The sequence below is a fragment of the Carcharodon carcharias genome, chromosome 2, assembly GCF_017639515.1.
Source record: "Carcharodon carcharias isolate sCarCar2 chromosome 2, sCarCar2.pri, whole genome shotgun sequence".
In the NCBI taxonomy this organism is placed as follows: domain Eukaryota; kingdom Metazoa; phylum Chordata; class Chondrichthyes; order Lamniformes; family Lamnidae; genus Carcharodon; species Carcharodon carcharias.
The window spans coordinates 103,263,688-103,290,293 of NC_054468.1; positions in this window are offsets into that span (position 1 = coordinate 103,263,688).

The following is a 26,606-nucleotide window of genomic DNA, read 5'->3' on the forward strand; positions in this document are numbered from 1 at the left end:
CCGAGACACAGGATAAAGAGCACAAGGACAGTGGAGACATGGGATAATAGAGCACAAGGAGAGCTGAGAAACAAGTAAAAGAGGGTGAGGAGAGTGGAGACACAGGATAAAAGAGATTGAGGAGAGCAGAGACACAGGATAAAAGAGCACGAGGAGAGAGGAGACACAGGATAAAAGAGCATGAGGAGAGCAGAGACACAGGATAAAGGAAAGAAAGGAGAATGGAGACGCAGGGTAAAAGAGCGTGAGGAGAGTGGAGACACAGGATAAGGGAGACCAAGGAGAGCTGAGACACAGGATAAAAGAGCCATAGGAGAGTGGAGTCACAGGATAAAAGAGTGGAAGGACAGTGCACACACAGGTTAAAAGAGCGTGAGGAAAGTGGAGACACAGAATAAAAGAGCATAAGGAGAGAGGAGACACAGGATAAAAGAACATGAGGAGAGAAGAGACACAGGATGAAAGAGCGTAAGGAGAACGGCAGAGACACAGGGTAAAAGGGCACAAGGAGATTGACAGAGATGCAAGATAAGAGAGCGTGAGGAGAGCGGTGGAGTTACAGGATAAAAGAGATCAAGGAGAGTGGAGACACGGGATAAAAGAGGAGAGTGTAGACACAGGATAAAAGAGCCTGAGGAGACTGGAGATACAGGATAAAAGAGCACAGGGAGAGCAGATACATAAGATAAAAGAGCGCAAGGATAGCGGAGACACAGGATAAAAGAGCATGACGAGAGCAGAGACACAGGATAAAAGAGCATGAGGAGAGTGGAGACACAGGATAAGGGTGACCAAGGAGAGCAGAGACACGGGTTAAAAGAGCAAGAGGAGAGCCGAGACACAGTATAAAAGAGGGGAAGGAGAGTGCACACACAGGATAAAAGAGCGTGAGGAAAGTGGAGACACAGGATGAAAGAGCACAAGGAGAGCAGAGACACAAGATAAAAGAGGGTGAGGAGAGTGGAGACACAGGATAAAAGAGGTTGAGGAGAGCAGAGACACAGGATAAAAGAGCATGAGGAGAGCGGACACACGGGATAAAGGAAAGCAAGGAGAACGGAGACAAGGGATAAAAGAGTGTGAGGATAGCAGAGACACAGGATAAAAGACCGTGAGGAGAGCAGAGTCACAGGATAAAAGAGCGTGAGGAGAGCGGTGGAGTTACAGGATAAAAGAGAGCAAGGAGAGTGGAGGCACAGGATAAAAGAGCACAGGGAGATTGTAGACACAGGATAAAAGAGCATGAGGAGATCAGAGATACAGGATAAAACAACGCCAGGAAAGCAGAGACAAAGGATGAAAGAGCTTGAGGACAACGGCAGAGACACAGGGTAAAAGAACACAAGGAGAACAATGGAGATGCAAGATAAAAGAGCGTGAGGAGAGAAATGGAGACACAGGATAAAAGAGCATGTGGACAGCGGAGACACAGGATAAAAGAGCGGAAGGAGACTGCAGACACAGGATAAAAGAGCGAGAGGAGAGTGGAGACACAGGATAAAAGAGCACAGGAAGAGCAGAGAAATAAGATAAAAGAGAGTGAGTACAGTGGAGACAGGATAAAAGAGGGTGAGGAGAGCGGAGACACGGGATGAAAGAGCACAAGGAGAGTGGAGACACGGGATAAAAGAGCACAAGGAGAGCTGAGACACAGGATAAAAGAGGGGAAGGAGAGTGCATACACAGGATAAAAGAGTGTGAGGAAAGCAGAGACACAGGATGAAAGAGCACAAGGAGAGCAGAGACACAAGATAAAAGAGAGTGAGTGCAGTGGAGACAGGATAAAAGAGGTTGAGGAGAGCAGAGACACGGGATAAAAGAGCACGAAGGAGAGTGGAGGCACAGGATAAAAGAGCACAGGGAGATTGTAGACACAGGATAAAAGAGCATGAGGAGAGCGGAGATAAAAGAGGTTGAGGAGAGTAGAGACACAGGATAAAAGAGCACGAGGAGAGCAGAGACACAGGATAAAAGATCATGAGGAGAGCAGAGACACAGGATAAAAGAGCGTGAGGAGAGTGGAGACACAGGATAAGGGAGACCAAGGAGAGCTGAGACACAGGATAAAAGAGCATGAGGAGAGCAGAGACCCAGGATAAAGGAAAGCAAGGAGAACGGAGACGCAGGATAAAAGAACATGAGGAGAGCAGAGACAGAGGATGAAAGTGTGTATGGAAAACGGCAGAGACACAGGGTAAAAGAGCACAAGGAAAATGACAGTGTTGCAAGATAAAAGAGCGTGAGGAGAACGGTGGAGTTACAGGATAAAAGAGAGCAAGGAGAGTGGAGGCACAGGATAAAAGAGAAGAAGGAGATTGTAGACACAGGATAAAAGAGCATGAGGAGAGCGTAGATACAGGATAAAACAACATGAGGAGAGCAGAGACACAGGATGAAAGAGCGTGAGGACAACAGCAGAGTCACAGGGTAAAAGAACACAAGAAGAACAATGGAGATGCAAGATAAAAGAGCGTGAGGAGAGTGGTGGCGTTACAGGATAAAAGAGAGCAAGGAGAGTGGAGGGACAGGATAAAAAAGAAGAAGGAGAGTGTAGACAGAGGATAAAAGAGCCTGAGGAGAGCAGAGATACAGGATAAAACAACGCGAGGAGAGCACAGACACAGGATAAAACAGCATGAGGAGAGTGCAGACACAGGATAAAACAATGCGAGGAGAGCAGAGACACAGGATAACGGAGCATGAAGAGAGCGGAAACACAGGATAAAACAATGCGAGGAGAGAAGAGAGACAGGATGAAAGAGCGTGAGGACAATGGCAGAGACACAGTGTAAAAGAGCACAAAGAGAACAAGGGAGATGAAAGAGAAAAGAGCCTGAGGAAAGTGGAGATACAGGATAAAAGAGCACAGGAAGAGCGGAGACATAAGATAAAAGAGAGTGAGTACAGTGGAGACATGATAAAAGAGGTTGAGGAGAGCGGAGACACGGGTTAAAAGAGCATGAGGAGAGTGGAGATACAGGATAAAACAACACGAGGAGAGCAGAGACACAGGATGAAAGAGCATGAGGACAACGGCAGAGATACAGGATAAAAGAACACAAGGAGAACAATGGAGATTCAAGATAAAAGAGCGTGAGGAGAGAAATGGAGACACAGGATAAAAGAGCATGTGGACAGTAGAGACACAGGATAAAAGACGGGAAGGAGAGTGCACACACATGGTAAAAGAGCTTGAGGAAAGCGGAGACACAGGATGAAAGAGCACAAGGAGAGCAGAGACACAAGATAAAAGAGGGTGAGGAGACTGGAGACGCAGGATAAAAGAGGTTGAGGAGAGCAGAGACACAGGATAAAAGAGCACGAGGAGAACGGAGACACAGGATAAAAGAGCACGAGGAGAGCGGAGACACAGGGAAAAAGAGCATGAGGAGAGCGGAGACACAGGATAAAGGAAAGCAAGGAGAACGGAGACACAGGGTAAAAGAGAGTGAGGAGAGCAGAGACACAGGATAAAAGAGCATAAGGAGAGCAGAGATACAGGATAATAGAACATGAGGAGAGAAGAGACACAGGATGAAAGAGCGTAAGGAGAACGGCAGAGACAAAGGGTAAACGAGCACAAGGAGATTGACAGAGATTCAAGATAAAAGAGCATGAGGAGAGCGGTGGAGTTACAGGATAAAAGAGATCAAGGAGAGTGGAGACACAGGATAAAAGAGGAGAGTGTAGACAGAAGATAAAAGAGCATGAGGAGAGCAGAGATACAGGATAAAAGAGCACAAGGAGAATGGAGACACAGGGTAAAAGAGAGTGAGGAGAGCAGAGACACAGGTTAAAAGAGCTTAAGGAGAGTGGAGACAGAGGATAAAAGAGCATGATGAGAGCGGAGACACAGGATAAAAGAACGTGAGGAGAGTGGAGACACAGGATATGGGTGACCAAGGAGAGCGGAGACACGGGATAAAAGAGCAGAAGGAGAGTGCAGACACAGGATAAAAGAGCGTGAGGAAAGCGGAGACACAGGATAAAAGAGCATAAGGAGATCAGAGACACAGGATAAAAGAACATGAGGAGAGCAGAGACACAGGATGAAAGAACGTATTGAATACGGCAGAGACACAAGGTAAAAGAGCACAAGGAGAATGATAGGGATGCAAGATAAAAGAGCGTGAGGAGAGCGGTGGAGTTACAGGATAAAAGAGAGCAAGGAGAGTGGAGGGACAGGATAAAAGAGAAGAAGGAGAGTTTAGACAGAGGATAATAGAGCCTGAGGAGAGTGGAGATACAGGATAAAACAACGCGAGGAGAGCACAGACACAGGATAAAAGAGCATGAGGAGAGTGCAGACACAGGATGAAACAATGCGAGGAGAGCAGAGACACAGGATAACAGAGCATGAGGAGAGTGGAGACACAGGATAAAAGAACATAAGGAGAGTGGCGACACAAGTTAAAACAACATGAGGAGAGCAGAGAGACAGGATGAAAGAGCGTGAGGACAACGGCAGAGGCACAGGGTAAAAGAGCACAAGGAGAACAACGGAGATGCAAAATAAAAGAGCCTGAGGAGAGTGTAGATGCAGGATAAAAGAGCACAGGAAGAGCGGACACATAAAATAAAAGAGAGTGATTACAGTGGAGATATGATAAAAGAGGGTGAGGAGAGCGGAGACATGGGATAAAAGAGCACAAGGAGAGTGGAGACACAGGATAAAAGAGCACAAGGAGAGCGGAGACACAGGATAAAAGAGCACAAGGAGAGCAGAGACAGGATAAACGAGCACAAGGACAGCAGAGACGCAAGATAAAAGAGGGTGAGTAGAATGGAGACACAGGATAATCGAGGGTGAGGGGAGCAGAGACACAGGATAAAATATGGTGAGGAGAGTGGAGACCACAGGATAAAAGAGAGCGAGAAGGGCAGAGACAAAGGATGAAAGAGCACTGGGAGAGCAGAGACACAGGATAAAAGAGGGTGAGGAGAGTGGAGAAAAAGGATGAAAGAACGTGAGGAGAACGGCAGAGTCAAAGGGTAAAAGAACACAAGGGGAACGATGGAGACACAGGATAAAAGAACGTGAGGAGAGTGGAGACACAGGATAAAAGAACACGAGGAGAGCAGAGACACAGGATGAAAGAGTGTGAGGAGAGAAGTGGAGAGACAGGATAAAAGAGCACAAGGACAGCAGAGACACAGGATAAAAGAGCGTGTGGTGAGTGGAGACACAGGATAAAAGAACGTGAGGAGAGCAGTGACACAGGATGAAAGAGTGTGAGGAGAGAAGGGGAGACACACAATAAAAGAGTGTGAGGAGAGCGGAGACACAGGATAAAAGAGAGTGAGGAGAGCAGAGACACAGGATAAAAGATCACAGGGAGAGTGGAGACATAAGATAAAAGAGTGCGAGGAGAGCGGAGGCACAGGATAAAAGAGGGTGAGGAGAGCAGAGACATTGGATAAAAGAGCATGAGGAGAGTGGAGACACAAGACCCAGGATAAAAGAGAGTGAGGAGAGCGGAGACACAAGACACAGGATAAAAGAGAGTGAGGAGAGCGGAGACACAAGACACAGGATAAAAGACAGTGAGGAGAATGGAGACATAAGATAAAAGAGCACAAGGAGAGCAGAGACACAGGATAAAATAGGCTGAGGAGAGTGGAGACACAGGATAAAAGAGGGTGAGGAGAGCAGAGACATTGGATAAAAGAGCATGAGGAGAGTGGAGACACAAGACCCAGGATAAAATAGGCTGAGGAGAGTGGAGACACAGGATAATAGAGAGTGAGGAGAGCGGAGACACAAGGCACAGGATAAAAGAGAGTGAGGAGAATGGAGACATAAGATAAAAGAGCACGAGGAGAGCAGAGACACAGGATAAAATAGGCTGAGGAGAGTGGAGACACAGGATAAAAGCAGGTGAAGAGAGTGGAGACACCGGATAAAAGAGGGTGAAGAGAGTGGAGACACAGGATAAAAGAGAGTAAGGAGTGTAGAGACACAGGATAAAAGAGAAGGAGAGTGTAGACACAGGATAAAAGAGCATGAGAAGGGCGGAGACACAGGATAAAAGAGCACAGAGAGAGCTACGACATAAGATAAAAGAGCGTGAGGAGAGCCGAGACACAGAATAAAAGAGGGTGGGGTGGGGGGCGGGTGGATACACAGGATAAAAGGGGGTGAGGAGAGCCGGGACACAGGATAGAAGAGAGCGAGGAGAGCGGAGACACAGGATAAAAGAGGGTGAGGGGAATGGCAGAGATACAGAGTAAAAGAGCATGAGGGGAACGGCTGAGACACAGAGTAAAGGAGCACAAGGAGAACGACGGAGATGCAAGATAAAAGAGCGGGAGAGAGCGGTGGAGATGCAGGATAAAAGAGAGCAAGGAGAGTGGAGACACAGGATAGAAGAACATGAGCTGAGTGGCAGAGACACTAGATAAAAGTGTGCGAGGAGAGCAGAGACACAGTGTTAAAGACCATGAGTAGAGCGGAGCCACAGGATAAAAGAGCGTGTGATGAGCGGTGGAGACACAGGATAAAAGAGTGTGAGGAGAGCAGAGACACAGGATAAAAGAGCGTGAGGAGAGCAGCAGAGACACAGGACAAAAAAGTGCGAGGAGAGCAGAGGCACAGGATAAAAGAGGGTGTGGAGAGTGGAGATGCACAATGAAAGAGTGTAAGGGGAGCAGGGACACACGATGAAAGAGTGCAAGGAGAGCAGAGACACAGGATATTGAGTGTGTGGTGAGCAGCAGAGGCACAGGATAAAAGACCGTGCGGAGAGCGGAGATGCACAATGAAAGAGTGCGAGGAGAGTGGTGGAGAGATGGGATTAAAGAGGGTGAGGAGAGCGGAGACACAGGATAAAAGTGTGCGAGGAGAGTGGAGACATAGGATAAAAGAGCGCTAGGAGAGCGGCAGAGACACTGTATAAAAGAGGGTGAGGAGAGCAGAGACACAGGATAAAAGAGCGCGAGGAGAGTGGTGGAGACACAGGATAGAAGAGCGTGAGGAGAGCTGAGACACAGGCTGAAAGCAGGCGAGGGGAGCAGCCAAGACACAGGATAAAAGAGTGCGAGGAGATTGGACCTGTGTGAAAAGGGCAGTGGCGGTGGAAGATAAAAACCAGCAACAGAGAGCCCCTTCAACCTGTTTCCACCTGTCAGAGCGGAAGTGTGACATTAAAGGTAGGTGATTGGTAGGTATCTCTTCCGTGTATCTTTTGATTTGCCAAGTGCTCTAAATCAGGGCACATTATTAAAGCCAAAGAATACAGTTAAGAAATTCATGTTTAAAATATTTAACACCAAAATTAATTAATCAAATCGAATAGAGATGGCTGGGCAGGCGATGTGTTGCAGCTTTAGTATGAGGAACTTTGGCTCAGAGCTAATGAGCTGGAATATGAGCTGTGGATACTGCGACACATCAAGGAGGGGGAGAGTTACCTAGACACGGTGTTTCAGGAGACAGTCTTAGATTAATTACACCAAATTTGGACTGTGGTTAGGGACAGGAGGGTAAGACTGCGAGTGAGGCGGTATGGGGACCCAGAGATTAGCTTTGGAGGAGCCTCAGCCAGTGCCCTTGTCCAATCGGTATGAGGTCTTCATTCCCAGTGTGGACGAGGGCACAGACTGCAGGGAGGATGAGAGAACTGACCATAGCACCTTGGTACAGAGCACCATTCAATTGGGGGGAGAAAAGACAAATGGAGTAGTAATAGGGGATAGCATAGTTAGAGGGATAGATACTGTTCTCTGCAGCAAAGACAGAGAGTCCCAAAGGCTGTGTTGCTTACCTGGTGCCAAGGCCAGTTCATCTTACATCGGTGGTGAGTAAATTAGTAGAATCGAACATGAGAGATAGGATTAACTGTCATGTGGAAAGGCATGAACTAGTCAGGGATGGTCAGCATGAATTTGTTAAAGGAAGGTCTTGCCTCACAAATTTAATTGAATTCTTTGAGGAAGTGACAAGAAGGGTTGTTGAAGAAGGTAGTGCAGTGGATGTTGTGTACATGGATTTTAGCAAGGCATTTGACAAGATCCCACATGGCAGATCAGTCAGGAAAGTAAAAGCCCATGGGATTCAGGGTAATGTGGCAAACTGGATAAAATGTTGGCTTTGTAACAGGAAACAAAGGGTAATGGTCGATGGATGTCCTTGTGAATGGAAAGTTGTCTCAAGTGGTGTTTCACAGGGCTCGGTGCTAGGACCCTTGCTGTTTGTGTTATATGTTAATGATTTGGACGTGAACATGGGGGGCACGATTGGGAAATTTGCAGATGACACAAAGATTGGCTGAGTAGTGGATATTGTAGAGGATAGCCATAATCTCCAAAATGATATAGATGGGTTGGTGGAGTGGGCGCTAAAGTGGCAGATGGATTTTAACATAGAGAAGTGCGAGGTCATACATTTAGGGAGGTCAAACAGCTACAGGGATTAAATAATAAATGGGAATATACTAAGAGGGGTAGATGAAGTGAGAGATCTTGGCGTACAAGTACACAGGTCCCTGAAGGCAGCAGTTCAAGTAGACAAGGTTGTAAAGAAGGTATATGGAACGCTCTCCTTCATTGGCAGAGGTATGGAATATAAAAGTAAGGATATAATGTTGGAATTGTATAAAACACTGGTGAGGCCACAACTGGAGTAGTGTATGCAGTTCTGGTCACCACATTACAGGAAAGACAGTAATAGCTCTGGAGAGAGTGCAGAGGAGGTTTACAAGAATGTTGCCAGAGTTAGAAAAGTGTAGCTACGAGGAGAGATTGGATAGGTTGGGGTTATTTTCCTTGGAACAAAGAAGGCTGAGAGGTGACTAGATTGAGGTGTACAAAATTATGAGAGGAATAGATAGAGTGGACAGGATAAAATTGTTTCCCTTGATGGAGAATTCTAGTGCCAGGGGACATAGATTCAAGATAAGTGGCAGAAGGTGTAGGGGGGGCATGAGGAAGAACTTTTTTATGCAGAGGATTGTGGGTGTCTGGAATTCACTGCCCAAGTTGGTGGTCGAGGCAGAAACTTTAAACTCATTTAAAAAGTATCTAGATCTGCACCTAAAGTGCTATAAGCTGCAGGGCTATGAACCGGGTGCAGGAAGGTGGGATTAGAAAGGGCACCTGGGTGTCTTCGGGCTGACATGGACAAGGTGGGCCAAATGGGCTCCTGTGCTGTAACTTTTCTATGATTGTATATGGTTCTAATAGCTGGCTCCTGCTTTCTTCCCATACCCTTTGATCCCTTTCACCCCAAGAGCTATATCTAATTCCTTCTTGAAAACATACAATGTCTTGGTCTCAACTACTTTCTATGGTAACGAATTCCACAGGCACACCAATCTCTGGGTGAAGAAATTTCTCCTCATCTCGGTCCTAAATGGTTTACCCCATATCCTCAGACTGTGATCCCTGGTTCTGGACTCCCCCACCATCGGGAACATCCTTCCTGCATCTACCCTGTCTAGTCCTGTTAGAATTTTACAGGGTTCTATGAGATCCTCCCTCAGTCTTCTGAACTCCAGCAAATATAATCCTAATCACTTCAACCTCTCCTCATATGTCAGTCCCGTCATCCCAGGAATCAGTCAGGTAAACCTTCGCTGCAATCCCTCTATAGCAAGTACATCCTTCCTCAGATAAGGAGACCAAAACTGTACACAATATTCCAGGTGTGGTCTCACTAAGGCCCTGTGCAATTGCAGCAAGACATCCCTGTTCCTGTACTCGAATCCTCTGGCTATGAAGGCCAACATACCATTTGCCTTCTTTACCAACTGCTCCACCTGCATGCTTACCTTCAACGACTGTTGTACAAGGACACCCAGGTCTTGTTGCACATTCCCCTCTCAATTTATAGCCATTCAGATCTGCCTTCCTGTTTTTGCCACTAAAATGGATAACCTCACATTTATCCACATTTTACTGCATCTGCCATGCATTTGCCCAATCACTCAGCTTGTCCAAATCACACTGAAGCATCTCTGCATCCTCCTCACAGCTCACCCTCCCACCCAGCTTTATGTCATCTACAAATCTGGAGACATTACATTTAATTTCCTCATCTAAATCATTGATATACATTGTGAATAACTGGGGTCCCAGCACCGATCCCTGTGGTACCCCACTGGTCACTGCCTGCCATTCGGAAAAAGACCCGTTTATTCCTACTCTTTGTTTCCTGTCTGCCAACCAGTTTTCTATCCATCTCAATACACTCCCTCTAATCCCATGCGCTTTAATTTTACATGCTAATTTCTTAGGTGGGACTTTGTTGAAAGCCTTCTGAAAGTCCAAATAAACCACATCCACTGGCTCCCCCTCATCAACTCTATTAGTTACATTCTCGAAAAATTCCAGACTTGTCTGGAATTTCATAAATCCATGCTGACTCTGTCCGATTCTGCCACTGTTTTCCACATGCTCAGCTATTAAATCTTTTATAATGGACTCTAGAATTTTCCCCACTACCGATGTCAGGCTGACTGGTCTATAATTCCATGTTTTCTCTCTGCCTCCCTTTTTAAATACTGGGGTTATATTAGCTACCCTCCAATCTGTAGGAACTGTTCCAGAGTCTATAGAATCTCAGAAGATGACCACCAATGCATCCACTATTTCTAGGGCCACTTCCTTAACTACTCAGGGGTGTAGATTATCAGGCCCCAGGGATTTATCGACCTTCAATCCCACAATTTCCCCAACACCATTTCCCTACTAATACTGATTTCTTTCAGTTCCTCCCTATCACTAAACCCTGTGTTTCCCAACATTTCTGGTATGTTATTTGTGTCCTCCTTTGTGACGACAGAACCAAAGTATGTATTTAGTTGGTCAGCCATTTCTTTGTTCCCCATTATAAATTGTCCTGTTTATGACTGTAAGGGACCTACATTTGTCTTCACCAATCTTTTTCTCTTCTCATACCTATAGAAACTTTTACAGTCAGTTTTTATGTTCCCTGCAAGCTTACTCTCGTACTCTATTTTCCCCTTCTTAATCAATCCCTTGGTCTTCCTTTGCTAATTCTAAACTGCTCCCAATCCTCAGGTCTGTTGTTTTCTCTGGCCAATTTGTATGCCTCTTTCTTGCATCTAATTTCCCTTGTAAGCCTTGGCTTTGCCACATTTGCTGTTTTACTTTTGCGCCAGACAGGAATAAACAATTGTTGCAGTTCACCCATGCACTCTTTGAATGTTTGCCATTGCCTATCCACCGTCATCCCTTTAAGTAATGTTTCCCAATCCATCATAGCCAATTCGTGCTTTATTCTTCGTAGTTTCCTCTTTTAAGATTCAGGACCCAAGTCTCAGAATCAACTACATCACTCTCCATCTTGATGAAGAATTCCATCACATTATGGTTGCTCATCCCCAAGGGGCCTCGCACAACTAGATTGCCAATTATTCCTTTCTCATTACACAATACCCAGTCAAGGATGGCCTGTTCTTTCGGTGGTTCCTCAATGTATTGGTCCAGAAAAACATCCCAGAATTCCTCCTCTACGGTATTGTTACTAATCTGATTTGGCCAATCTATATGCATATTAAAGTCACCCATAATTACAGATGTTCCTTTATTACATGCATCTCCTGTTTAATGCCATTTCCAACATCACCAATACAGTTTTGGGGTCTATATACAACCCCCACTAACGTTTTTTGCCCCTTACTGTTTCTTAGCTCTACCCTTACAGATTCCACATCATTGGAGCTAATATCTTTCCTCATTATTGCGTTAATTTCTTCTTTAACCAGCAATGCAACTCCACCGCCTTTTCCTTATTGTTCGTCCTTCCTAAATACTGAATACGCCTGGATGTTCTGTTCCCATTCTTGGACACCGTGCAGCCATGTCTCCGTAATCCCGACTATATCATACCTGTTTACATCTATTTGCGCGGTTAATTCATCCACTTCATTGTGAATGCTGCTCGCGTTAAGGCACAAAACCTTAAGGCTTGTCTTTTTAACATTATTGTCCCGTTCCCACTATTTTTCACTGAGGCCCTGTTTGATTCTTGTCCTTGATTTCTCTGACTATCACTTTTCTTATTCCACTTTCTGTCTTTTGTCCTTGTCTTTGATTCCCCTTCCTCTGATTCCTTGTATAGGTTCCCATCCCCCTGCCATTTTAGTTTAAACCCTCCCCAACCACTCTTCAGCCACGAATTCATCCGATATATCCTGCTATTTCTAATCTGACTGGCACGTGGCACTGGTAGTAATCCTGAGATCACTACCTTTGAGGTCCTACTTTTCAACTTACTTCCTAACTCCCTATATTCTGCTTTTAGGACCTCATGCTTTTTTTTACCTATGTTGTTTGTACCAATGTGTACCACGACCATTGGCTGTTCACCCTCCCCCTTCAGAATGTCATCTCGCCGCTCTGAGACATCCTTGACCCTAGCACCAAGGAGGCAACATACCATCCTGGAGTCTCGCTTGAGGCCACAGAAAAGCCTATCTATTCCCCTTACAATTGAATCCCCTATAACTAATGCATTCCCAACTTTTTACTCCTCCCCTGCGCAGCCGAGCCAACCATGGTGCAAAAAATTTGGCTGTTGCTACCTTCTCCTGAGAGGTCATTCCCCCCAACACTATCCAAAGCAATATATCTATTTTGCAGGGGAATAGCCACAGGAGATTCCTGCAATGCCTGCCTTGTCCTCTTGCTCTGTCTGGTGGTCACCCATTGCCTTCCTACCTGTGGACTCTTAGCCTGCGGTGTGACCACCTCTCTATATGTGCTATCCACGATACTCTTCACCTCGCGGATGCACCACAGTGTCCTCAGCCACCGCTTCAGCTCCAACACCCAGGCTTCCAGGAGATGCAGCTGGAGACACGTCCTGCAAACATGCTGGCCCCGGGCACTGGAAATGTGCCTGGCGTCCTACATTGAGCAGGAGGAGCATACTATGGATTTGAGCTATCCTGCCATGACTTACCCCTTTAAATTAAATTAAACCTTTTGGAAAATACTTAACATCAATCACTCTCGGGCCCTTCTTCCCTGCTGTTCGTTGTTGCAGAATATAGCCCCAGAAATGATGAATCACAAAATAAGACCTTAAAAACTATAAGCAGTAAAAGTAGCAAATGCTTACCCTGCCGTACTCATGGTACTCAGAGGATCACCTCGTTCCCTCCTCAAAGAACTCCCTCAGTCACTCCTGCTCTCCCAGCTTCTCTTCAACTCCCGACTCCTCTCGTGCTCCTCTTCAATTTCTGACTCCTTTCACACTTCTCTTCAACTCCTGGCTTCTCTCACACTCCTTTTCAACTCCCAACTCCTCTAGGTGCTGCTGACTGCCTATCCCAGAGTCCTCCGCTCACTCTCTCCTCTAGGTGCTGCTGACTGCCTGTCCCAGAGTCCTCCTCTCACGCTCTTCTCTTTAGTTGTCTAAAGCGGGCTGGGAAAATAGACTAAGGGGAACGTCAGTGGATGACATTTAAGCAGATATTTCAGAAAGCTCAACAAAAATTTATCTCAGTCACAAAGAAGGACTTGATGAGAAGGATGATCCACCCGTGGTTAACAAAGGTGGTCAAGGAGAGTATCCAATCAAAAACTAAGGCATATAAAGTGGCAAAAGCTAGTGGTAGGCAAGAGGATTCAGAATTTTTTCAGGAACCAGCAGCAGATGACTAAAAAGCTAATAAAGAGGGAGAAAATTGATCATGAAAGTAAATTGGCAAGAAATATAAAAACAAACAGCAAGAGCTTTACAGGTATATAAAAAGAAAGAGAGTGGCTAAAGTGAGCATGGGACCCTTGAAGGATGCGACTGGAGAATTGATAACGGGAACAGGGAAATGGCAGATAATTTAAACTAATATTTTACATTGGTCTTCATGGTGGAGGACACTATAACCATCCCAAATATACAGATAAGTAAGGAGCTAATGGAAGGAAAGATCTTGTAACAGTCTCTATCATCAGGGACAAAGTATTTGACAAACTAATGGGACTAAAGGCAGACAAGTTGCCAGGACCTGATGACATACATCCAAGGGTTTTAAAGGAAGTGGCTGCAGAGATGGTGGAAGCATTGGTCAAAATATTCCAGAACCCACTGGATTCCGGGAGGGTCCCAGCGGATTGGAAAACCGCTAATGAAATGCCCCTGTTCAAGAAGGGTGGGAGACAAAAAGCAGGAAACGATAGGCCAGTCAGCCTAACATCTGTGATTGGGAAAATGCTGGAGTCCATTATTAAGGAAGAAATAGCAGGACATTTAGAAAAGATTAATGCAATCAAACAGTCAACATGGTTTTGTGAAAGAGAAATCACGTTTGACAAATTTGCTAGAGTTCTTTGAGGATATAACAAGCAACGTTGATAAAGGGGAACCACTGTAGTGTATTTGGATTTCCAGAAGGCATTCGATAAGGTGCCCCATAAAAGGTTACTGCACAGACTAGGAGCTCACGGTATTGGGGGTAATGTATTAGCGTGGATTGTGGATTGGATAACACACAGAAGACAGAGTCGGGATTAATGGGTCTTTTTCAGGTTGGAAGGACTTAACTGGTGGAGTGCCACAAGGGTCAGTCCTAGGGCCTCAATTATTTACTATCTATATTTACGACTTGGAGGAGGGGGCAGAGTGTAATGTATCCAAATGTGCTGATGATACAAAAATAGGTGGGAGGGCATTTTGTGATGAGGACGTAAAGAATCTGCAAAGGGATACAGGTAGGTTGAGTGGATGGGGAAAATCTTGGCAGATGGAGTTTATGTAGGAAAGTGTGAGGTCATGCATTTTGGAAGGAAGAATCAAAAGGCAGGCTATTATTTAAAAGGAGAGAGACTCCAAAAACATGCAGCACAGGGAGATCTGGGTGTCCTTGTGCATGAAACGGAAAAAGTTAGTATGCAGGTGCAGCAAGTAATTAAGGCGACAAATGGAATTTTGGCCTGTGTTGCTGGGGGTCTGGAGTTTAAAAGTAGGGAAGTCTTGTTACTACTGTACAGGGTGTTGGTGAGGCCGCACCTGGAGTACTGTGTACAGTTTTGATCCCCGTATTTAAGAAAGGAAATGCTGGCATTGAAGGCAGCTCAAAAGAGATTCAGTAGGCTGATTCCAGGGATGAAAGGGTTGACTTATCAAGAACGGCTAAACAGTTTAAGCCTTTATTCATGATAGTTTAGAAGAATTAGGGGTGATCTTATTGAAATGTCCAAGGTTCTGAGGGGGCTTGATAACGTAGATGTTGAGTAGATGTTTCCACGAGTGGGGGAATCTCAAACTAGGGGACAAAGTTACAGAATAAGGGGGACACTCATTTAAAACTGAGATGCAAAGGAATTTCTTTTCTCAGAGGGTAGTGAATGTCTGGAATTCTCTGCCTCAGAGAGTTGTGGAGGCTAGATCACTGAAAGTATTTAAAGAGGAGGTAGATAGATTTTTGAAATATCGGGGAGTTGAGGGCTATGGGGAGCTGGCATGAAAGAGGAGGTGAGACCTGGGGCAAATCAGCCATGATCTTATTGAATGGCAGGGCAGGCTTGAGGGACCGAATGGCCTACTCTTGCTCCTATTTCTAATGTTCTTATGTTAAATGCAGAAGGTCAGAGGCTGTAAATTCTGTAGAGAATAACTCACCTCCTGACTCCCTATAGCCTGTCCACAAGTCAGAAGTGTTTTTTGCCTGGATGAGTGCAGCTCCAACAACACTCAAGAAGTTTGACACCATTTAGGAGCAGGGTGAGGGTAAGAGCAGGGAGAGAGTGGAGATCAGGATTAGGAGAGGGAAGAGAGCGGCGGGGGGGGGGACAAACCAGATGGGCAGGGGAAGAGGGTTTGTGGAGAGAATGAGGAGTCAGGGAGAGGGAAGAGAGCAGGGGGAACAAAATGTAGTGTGAGATTGAACTGAAGGTCTGGGTTGAGGAGTGTAGCAGCGTGTGGAATGGAGGCTGGGGAAACTATGTGGTACATAAACAGGACTGAGTGGAGACAGGAAGAGAAGTTCCCTCTGTGAACTTAGAGGAGGGGGAGGAGTGTGCGCCATGTCACTGTGATCATCGCATTTTAACTCAGTTGAATTTAATAACAGAACACTAACAAACATCCAGAATGGCCCACAATGTCTTTACAAGAGAAAGAAAGTAAACTAAATTTGTGTTGCACTCTGTCTGTACAAATGCCGGAAAATGGCAGTTTCAAGAATGAAAAGTCTATTTCACTACACGTTCTACTGCAACAATTGATAGGTCTCAATCTAAGACTGTTTTTCAGCTGTCAGTTTTTGGAAGCAGTCAGCCATCATTTCATTATTTTGTAGTTCTCGCCTTCACAATCCTGAATCTGGAATCTGTTATTCCTCAGCTTTGAGCATGATACTCAAAACAACAAAGGAACAGAACAGGCCCAGCATGACGTTTTCCCGATCCTGTTCCTGGCACTGGCCATTTTTGCCAAGACAGTTGGGTCCAGCTGGACTAACTTCTCCCACAAGGCAGACAGTTAATTCGGCTCACTAGCAGCCTTGTTTAGGAGTATTAAAGGAGGCCAGATGAGAGTTTCCATTTACCAATCACCCCCACCCTCCAGTGAATGGCACTGGTCCCTGGTCCATTGGTCGGAGGTAGTCAGCATCCGTAAAGATTCAGCAACTTCACAGAATCACAGAATTGCTATGATACAGAAGGAGGCCATTTGTCCCAGCATGTCTGCACCAGCTCTCTGAATAAGCATTATGACCTAGTGCCATTCTTCTGCCTTTTCCCCGCACCCTTGCACATTGTTTCTATTCAAATAATCATCTAATGTCCTCTTGAATGCCTCAATTGAACCTGCCTCCACCACACTTCCAGGCAGTGCATTCCAGACCTGAACCACTCGCTGTGTGAACAAGTTTTTCTCACATCGCATTTGCTTCTTTTGCAAATCACTTTAAATCTCCGCCTTCTCTTCTCAATCCTTTTACAAATGGGAACAGTTTCTCCCTATCTACTCTATCCTGCCCTCTCATAATTTTGAACATCTCTATAAAATCGCCTGTTAGCCCTCTCCTCTCCAAGGAGAACAGTCCCAACCTCTCCAATCTGTCTTCATAATTGAAGTTTCTCATCCTTGGAACCATTTTTGCAAATCTTCTGTACTCTCTCCAATGTGTTCACATCCTTCCTTAGTGTGATGCCCAGACCTGTACACAATATTCTAGCCGAGGTCTAACTAGTGTCCTATACAAGTGCAGCATAACCTCCTTGCTCTGGTAATCAACCTCCTTGCTCTGGTAATCTATGCTCCTATTAATAAAGCCCAGGATACCATATGCTTCATTAACTGCTCTTTCCACCTGTCCAGCCACCTTCAATGATCTATGCACATATACACCCAGGTCCCTCTGCTCCTGCACACTCTTAAGAATTGTACCACTTATTTTATACTGTCACTCCATGTTCTCTCTACAAAAATGCATCACCTCACACTTCTCTGCATTGAACTTCATCTGCCACCTATCTGCCCACTCCACCAACTCATCTATGTCATTTTGAAGTTCGATATGGTGTTCCTCACAGCAACAATGTTTTGGACACTTTTCAGTCATACTTTTAAGTTTGGAAGGTCTCATTCCAGTTCCTGAAATCATTCATTGCCCTGCACCAATATGCTGAGCCGATCCTCCCTCCACTCCCCACTCATACACTGCTGCAGTTTATCCAAAACCACAGGCCTTGGCCGAGGATTATCTGCTCCTTCATCTCATATTTCTTCTGGTTGTCTCCTCAATGGGAGGAGAAGGTGTTGGGAGTTGCACTGTTGCTTCTCAGTGGTGAACTCAGGGCTGGAGAGTAGCAGATGTTGAGTGATGACTTGGTCCTTTCCTTCTACGGGTTTTTTATCTTCACTGGCTGATTGCCTCCTGCACAGGTCTCTGAGGTAGTTGTTGGGAAGATTCTTAACTATTCCTCTTTCTACTGTGCCTTTGGCTTTTGTGAATCATCAGGATCCTAACCAGGTCCAGATTCTTAACTCTCACTGAACATATGAGATCAAGATCAACCCAAGCCTATGTCCCCAGTGTTTGGAGACCAAAAATGAAAGCCTCCTATAAACTGGAGCCCAATGTTTCAATAACAGCAGAAAAAAGAAGGGTTTTGTCCCTTATGACCAGCTAATATCAGGTGCTGACATGGTAGAAAATAAAGGAAAATAGGAGCAAAATCTTCCCTTGAAATTCTGCCCCGCAAATGGTTTGATGACAGCCAACCTGCCCATTGGCTCCCCATCAGGTGTAAATGCCAATGGTTAGTAGGTTTGCTTCTCCATGCCATTTTCATAGAATTGCTCAATTCCAGATTCCAGGATATATAGCACCCTTATCAAGGTGGTATTGTCATTACACATTTACAGTTTCTACTCTACACAGTCAAGCACAGTAAACAGCCTAGCTGAGAACAGGAAGTTGTAAAGGCAACATTGATAGATTAAGTGCGTGGGAAAATCTGTGGAGATGCAGTTCAATGTGGAGGAAGTGTGAAGTCATCCACTTTGGATTAAAGAAATAGAAATGAGATTATTTTTGTAATTGGTGCAAATCTATAAACAGTGAATGAACAGGGAGATTCAGGAGTCTAAGTTGTGAGTTGTGCTTCTGAAAGATGTATTGCTCTGGGGTATGTGAATGTCAGTCTATAGTTATATAACGGATGCAATGTGTTCAGCCTGTGATGCTTTTGGTACAATTATTGAGAAGTGTGTCTGTGAGATAGGAAACAAAAAATAAAAAATTCCTGGAAAAACTCAGTACGTCTGACAGCAGCGGCGGAGAAGAGTATAGTTGATGTTTCGAGTCCTCATGACCCTTCAACAGAACTAAATAAAAATAGGAAAGGGGTGAAATATAAACTGGTTTAAGGTGGGGGAGTCGGGGGGTTGCGGTGGGGGGGGCAGAGAGTGAGGGGTGGAGGGGGGGTGGTTGTTGGGACAAGCAAGCAGTAATAGAAGGAGACAACCAAAAGATGTCACAGACAAAAAAAGAGGTGTTGAAGGTGGTGATATTATCTAAAAGAATGTGCTGATTAAGAATGGATAGCAGGACGAGCAAAGTAGCTCTAGTGGGGGCAGGGTGAAATAAGACTAACAGGGCATAAAAGGTACAGATCAATGATTGGTGGAATACATTAAAAAATGGAAATAGGTGGGAAAAGAAAAATCTATATAAATTATTGGAAAAAACAAGGAGGAGGGGGAAGAAATGGAAAGGGGGTGGGGATGGAGGAGGGAGTTTAAGATCTAAAATTGTTGAACTCAATATTCAGTCCGGAAGGCTGTAAAGTGCCTAGTCGGAAGATGAGGTGTTGTTCCTCCAGTTTGCCTTGAGCTTCACTGGAACAATGCAGCAAGCCAAGGACAGACATGTGGGCAAGACAGCAGGGTGGCGTGTTAAAATGGCAAGTGACAGGGAGGTCTGGGTGATGCTTGTGGACAGACCGAAGGTGTTCTGCAAAGCAGTCACCCAGTCTGCATTTGGTCTCTCCAATGTAGAGGAAACCGCATTAGGAGCAACAAATGCAGTAGACTAAGTTGAAGGAAATGCAAGTGAAATGTTGCTTCACTTGAAAGGAGTGTTTGGGCCCTTGGACGGTGAGGAGAGAGGAAGTGAAGGGGCAGGTGTTGCATATCTTGCATTCGCATGGGGAGGTGCCATAGGAGGGAGTTGAGGAGTAGGGGGTGATGGAGGAGTGGACCAGGGTGTCATGGAGGGAATGACCCCTACGGAATGCTGCCGGGGGGGGTGAAGGGAAGATGTGTTTGATGGTGGCATCATGCTGGAGTTGGCAGAAATGGCAGAGGATGATTCTTTGAATGCGGAGGCTGGTGGGGTGATAAGTGAGGACAAGGGGGACCTTATCATGTTTCTGGGAGGGAGGAGAAGGCGTGAGGGCAGATGCGCCGGAGATGGGCTGGACACGGTTGAGGGCCCTATCAACTACCATGGGTGGAAAACCTCGGTTAAAGAAGAAGGAGGACATGTTAGAGGAACTATTTTTGAAGGTAGCATCATCGGAACAGATGCGATGGAGGCGAAGGAACTGAGAGAATGGGATGGAGTCCTTACAGGAAGCGGGGTGTGAGGAGCTGTAGTCGAGGTAGCTGAGGGAGTCGGTAGGCTTGTAATGGATATTGGTGGACAGTCTATCACCAGAAATTGAAACAGAGAGATCAAGGAAGGGAAGGGAAGTGTCAGAGATGGACCATGTGAAAATGATGGAGGGGTGGAAATTGAAAGCAAAATTAATAATTTTTTCCAGGTCCCGATGGGAGCATGAAGCAGCACCGAAGTAATCATCGATGTACCGGAGAAAGAGTTGTGGGAGGGGGCCGGAGTAGGACTGGAACAAGGAATGTTCCACGTACCCCATAAAGAGACAGGCATAGCTGGGTCTTACCATGACCACTCATGTCAGGTCATTACAGTTTTTGTAACATTGGTGTCATGTCCTGGGGTCAGAGTTCCTGGCTGTGACTTCCCTCCACAATCTTTGAAACATACTCATTTTATTAGCCCAGCAGATGCTTAGCACCTGTTTTCACCCTTTCCCCAAAATAGCCATTTCAGAGTTTTCACTTTACTGCATTGTTCATTTAGTCGAACATACTGCAGTACTCATCCTTTGAATTGAATTGGACACTTTCCCCATCTCATTGCTATGTGACCTTCAAGCAATAAATCAGAACCTCGAAAAGATTTGTACAAAATAGCTTTATTAGAGACAAAGGACTATTTTGCATTGTGCACATTGTGATATGATGGATGTATCTGCCCTGTCAGTCTGACTACCATGTGGTATATTCATGTGTTTGTGAGCCCAGCTTGATATTTAGCCTATTGTTAACATCCATACATACAGAATGCAAAGCTGTAACATAAAATGCAGAAGGGCTATAAATGAATCAGCTCCTCTTTGTTTCCTAAGTTAACAGTGAGCATTGGGGGAACATTGGTCTAAAGAGTCTACACAACACATTCCAGAAGTCAGAGCATAGGTCGAGTATCCATCCTCAAGTGCTGCTGCTGTTGGTTGGGGGAGGGGGCGGGGGGGTAGCATCAGTGTTTAGTGGGGGTACATGTGAAGAGCCAATTAGGTTTAATGCTTGACCACCTGGTGTGGGGAAGCCAAAATTAACCTTAACATATCAAAGTTAAAATATGTCAAGCTATGTGACTAGTTATCACAGCCTTCCCCACTGCATCTCTGTGCCAGTGGGGTGGTACCTCATCACAGTGACCTGATACTACAGCCTTACTTCACTGTATCTCTGTAACAGTGAGAAGGTAGCACACCTCTTCACCGCCGTGGCACAATTGTGTTGTAGGGTCGAGTGTCCCAATGGCTGGACAAGAAGTGTGCAGGATTTCCACTTGTAGGTGGATCAGTTGGACATGCACAATCACATGGTGGTCAGCCAATTAGATTGGTCAACTCCTCATCCATGAACTATCATGCAGCAAGGATGGGCAGGAAGTCGAGAGCCAAGCCATTATCTCATGAACTTGTAAGTCCGGGCACTATGTTTAATGGGCACCTGGATTAGCCAGGAGCTTCCGTCTGGCTGTGAGTGGACACCTTAAGACTACAATTGCCACTAGAATCTTCTGATCTTCCCCTTGGATGACGTCTTCCTAATCTGCACGGGAAGGATGTCTCAGAGCAGACAATGGGTGGCTCCATGGTTTAGTGATGCCTCCCAGCAGGTTCTCCTCCAGGATTGGCGGGGCCTCATGTTTCCCAGTCATGGCAGTAGGAGGCCCTCCTGCCGGTCCAAGCAGGGCCAGGGCCTCCCTCCTTGACCTGCCCTAAGTTACTCTTGACTCTCAAGACTTCACCATTGACCTTCCCTCCACAACACTGCATCTCCCCACGATCATATTGACCTTCCCTGTGGAGTCCAGCTTCCTCCCTCTGACCCCCACAAACCCGTGTAGGACCGCCATGAACCACACTCCCTCCCTCAGTCAGCTAGGCCCAAATCCCCCCGACATAGCCAGAACCTGATTTGCATCAGTGGCTCCTCTTCCCTGGTTCAACAAAACTCCCCACAAATAAAAAGCAGCAGCTGCTCAGCCGGACAGCAACAGGAGCATGCGGGCCTTGAGGGCACCTGAATTCATTGGTTAAGTGGACTGTCAATCTGAAAGATCTGTGTTCAAAAGAACCAAACTGGCACGTAGCCATTCTGATTGATGGGCTAAAAACAAAAAACTGCGGATGCTGGAAATCCAAAACAAAAACAGAATTACCTGGAAAAACTCAGCAGGTCTGGCGGCATCGGCGGAGAAGAAAAGAGTTGATGTTTCGAGTCCTCATGACCCTTCAGCTAGATCCTAGTTCTGTCGAAGGGTCAAGAGGACTCGAAACATCAACTCTTTTCTTCTCCACCGATGCTGCCAGACCTGCTGAGTTTTTCCAGGTAATTCTGTTTCCGATTGATGGGCTAGTCGGCCAATGATATATGTTGTTCAGAGAAAGAGCACTCATTGGCCAAGAAGGATTCCCCAGCCCCGCCTTTCCAACCCCACCTCGTGGCCCTGAGGTAATGGTTGCCGCTTCTTCCCTTAGAGTGGCTGAAGCTGAGGGAGCAGCAGGTGAAAGGCCCTTCCCCACCCCCCACTCCTGCTGTTAACACAAACTTCATTGCAGCACATTGCCGTATCCTGTGAAAAAACCTTCCAAGTTCCAACAGATAACTGTTCAGAGGGGAGGGGAGGAGAGTGTGAGAGTGAAAAAGGGAGTGAGGGAGAAGGTAAACGTGTGAAAGTGAGGCTGTGATGGGAGTGAGGGACAGAGTGAGTGAGAGTGCGAGAGGGACCAGAGTGAGTGAGTGCGAGAGGGACCAGAGTGAGGGAATGCGAGAGGGACCAGTTTGAGGGAGTGCGAGAGGGACCAGAGTGAGGGAGTGCGAGAGGGACCAGAGTGAGGGAGTGCGAGAGGGACCAGAGTGAGGGAGTGCAGGAGTGAGAGGGACAGAGTGAGTGAGAGTGCGAGAGGGACAGAATGAGTGAGAGTGCGAGAGGGACAGAGTGAGTGAGAGTGCGAGAGGGACAAAGTGAGTGAGAGTGTGAGAGGGACAGAGTGAGTGAGAGTATGAGAGGGACAGAGTGAGTGAGAGCTTGAGAGGAACAGAGTGAGTGAGTGAGAGAGGGACAGAAAAACTGAGAGTGTGAGAGGGACAGAGTGAGTGAGAGTCGGAGAGGTACCAGAGTGAGGGAGTGTGAGAGGGAAAGAGTGAGTGAGTGCGAGAGGGACAGAGTGAGTGAGAGGGCAAGAAAGACAGAGTGAGTGAGAGTGCGAGAGGGAAAGAGTGAGTGAGAGTGTGAGAGGGTCAGAGTGAGTGAAAGAGGGACAGTGAGTGAAAGTGCGAGAGGGACAGGGAGGGAGTGGGAGAGGGTGAGAGAGACGGAGTGAGCAGGAGAGTATGAGAGAGACGGAGGGAGTGTGAGCATGAGAGAGACAGGGAGGGAGAGGAAGAGTGTGAGAGAGATGCAGAGAGTGGGTGAGGGTGAGAGAGACAGGAGGGGAGAGGGAGAGGGAAAGTGTGAGAGAGACACGGAGGGAGCGGGAGTGTGCGAGAGAGACAGGGAGGGAGTGGGAGAGTGCGAGAGAGACAGGGAGGGAGCAGAAGAGTGCGAGATAGACATGGACGGAGCGGGAGAGTGTGAGAGAGACGGGAGGGAGCGGGAGAGGACAAGAGAGACAGGGAGGGAGTGGGAGAGTGTGATAGAGACAGGGAGGGAGCGGGAGAGTGTGAGAGAGACAGGGAGGGAGCGGGAGAGTGCGAGATGAACAGGGAGGGAGCGGGAGAGTGCAAGAGAGACAGGGAGGGAGTGGGAGAGTGCGAGAGAGAAAGGGAGGGAGCGGGAGAGTGCGGGAGAAACAGGGAGGGAGTGGGAGAGGGCGGGAGAGATGCGGAGGGAATGGGAGAGTGTGAGAGAGACAGGGAGGGAGCGCGAGAGTGCGAAAGGGACAGGGAGAGAGCGGGAGAGTGTGAGAGAGACAGGGAGGGAGTGGGAGAGTATGAGAGAAACAGGGTGGGAGCGGGAGAGTGCAAGAGAGAAAGGGAGGGAGCAGGAGAGTGCAACAGAGACATGGAGGGAGCGGGAGACTGCGAGAGAGACAGGGAGAAAGTGGGAAAGAGCGAGAGACACATGGAGGCAGAGGAAGAGTGCGAGAGAGACAGGGAGGGAGTGGGAGAGGGCGGGAGAGATGCGGAGGGAATGGGAGAGTGCAAGAGAGACAGGGAGGGAGCGCGAAAGTGCGAGAGAGACAGGGAGGGAGCGGGAGAGTGTGAGAGAGACAGGGAGGGAGCGGGAGAGTACGAGAGAAACAGGGTGGGAGCGGGAGAGTGCAAGAGAGAAAGGGAGGGAGCAGGAGAGTGCGACAGAGACATAGAGGGAGCGGGAGACTGCGAGAGAGACAGGGAGAAAGTGGGAAAGAGCGAGAGACACATGGAGGCAGAGGAAGAGTGCGAGAGAGACAGGGAGGGAGTGGGAGAGGGCGGGAGAGATGCGGAGGGAATGGGAGAGTGCAAGAGAGACAGGGAGGGAGCGCGAGAGTGCGAGAGAGACAGGGAGGGAGCGGGAGAGTGTGAGAGAGACAGGGAGTGAGCGGGAGAGTGCAAGAGAAACAGGGTGGGAGTGGGAGAGTGCGAGAGAGTCAGGGAGGGAGTGGGAAAGAGCAAAGACACATGGAGGCAGCGGAAGAGTGTGAGAGAGACAGAGAGGGAGCGGGATGGTGTGAGAGGGACATGGAGGGAGTGGGAGAGTGCGGGAGAGACAGGGCGGGAGTGGGAGAGTGCGAGAGAGACAGGGAGGGAGCGGGAGAGTGTGAGACATACAGGGAGGAAGCGGGAGAGTGTGAGAGAGAAAGGGAGGGAGCGGGAGAGTGCGTGAGAGACAGGGAGGGAGTGGGAGAGTGTGTGAGAGACAAGGAGGGAGTGAGAGAGTGCGAGAGAGACAGGGAGGGAGCGGTGGAGTGCGCAGGAGACAGGGAGGGAGCAGGTGAGTGCGAGAGAGACAGGGAGGGAGTGGGAGAATGTGAGAGAGAAAGGGAGGGAGCAGGAGAGTGCGAGAGAGACAGGGAGGGAGCGGGAGAGCGCGAGAGAAACAAGTTGGGATCGGGAGAGTGCAAGAGAGAAAGGGAGGTAGCGGGAGAGTGCGAGAGAGACATGGAGGGACTGGGAAAGAGCGAGAGACACTTGGAGGCAGCGGAAGAGTGCGAGAGAAACAGGGAGGGAGCGAGAGAGGGCAAGAGAGATGCGGAGGGAACGGGAGAGTGTGATGCAGACGTAGAGTGATCTGGAGAGTGCGAGATAGACGGGGAGGTAGTGAGAGAGTGCGAGAGATAAAGGGAGGGAGCAGGAGAATGGGAGAGATACAGTGAAGGAGCAGGAGAGTGCGAAAGTGACAGGGAGGGAGCAGGAGAGTGCAAGAGAAACAGGGTGGGAGCGGGAGAGTGCGAGAGAGAGACAGGGAGGGAGCGGGCGAGTGTGAGAGATACAGGGAGGAAGCGGGAGAGTGTGAGAGAGAAAGGGAGGGAGCGGGAGAGTGCGTGAGAGACAGGGAGGGAGTGGGAGAGTGTGTGAGAGACAAGGAGGGAGTGAGAGAGTGCGAGAGAGACAGGGAGGGAGCGGTGGAGTGCGCAGGAGACAGGGAGGGAGCAGGTGAGTGCGAGAGAGACAGGGAGGGAGTGGGAGAATGTGAGAGAGAAATGGAGGGAGCAGGAGAGTGCGAGAGAGACAGGGAGGGAGCGGGAGAGCGCGAGAGAAACAGGTTGGGATCGGGAGAGTGCAAGAGAGAAAGGGAGGTAGCGGGAGAGTGCGAGAGAGACATGGAGGGACTGGGAAAGAGCGAGAGACACTTGGAGGCAGCGGAAGAGTGCAAGAGAAACAGGGAGGGAGCGAGAGAGGGCAAGAGAGATGCGGAGGGAACGGGAGAGTGTGATGCAGACGTAGAGTGATCTGGAGAGTGCGAGATAGACGGGGAGGTAGTGAGAGAGTGCGAGAGATAAAGGGAGGGAGCAGGAGAATGGGAGAGATACAGTGAAGGAGCAGGAGAGTGCGAAAGTGACAGGGAGGGAGTAGGAGAGTGCAAGAGAAACAGGGTGGGAGCGGGAGAGTGCGAGAGAGAGACAGGGAGGGAGCGGGCGAGTGTGAGAGATACAGGGAGGAAGCGGGAGAGTGTGAGAGAGAAAGGGAGGGAGCAGGAGAGTGCGCGAGAGACCAGGAGGGAGTGGGAGAGTGTGTGAGAGACAAGGAGGGAGTGAGAGAGTGCGAGAGAGACAGGGAGGGAGCGGTGGAGTGCGCAGGAGACAGGGAGGGAGCAGGTGAGTGCGAGAGAGACAGGGAGGGAGTGGGAGAATGTGAGAGAGAAAGGGAGGGAGCAGGAGAGTGCGAGAGAGACAGGGATGGAGCGGGAGAGCGCGAGAGAAACAGGTTGGGATCGGGAGAGTGCAAGAGAGAAAGGGAGGTAGCGGGAGAGTGCGAGAGAGACATGGAGGGAGTGGGAAAGAGCGAGAGACACTTGGAGGCAGCGGAAGAGTGCGAGAGAAACAGGGAGGGAGCGAGAGAGTGCGGGAATGACAGGGAGGGAGCGGAGAGTGTGAGAGAGAAAGGGAGG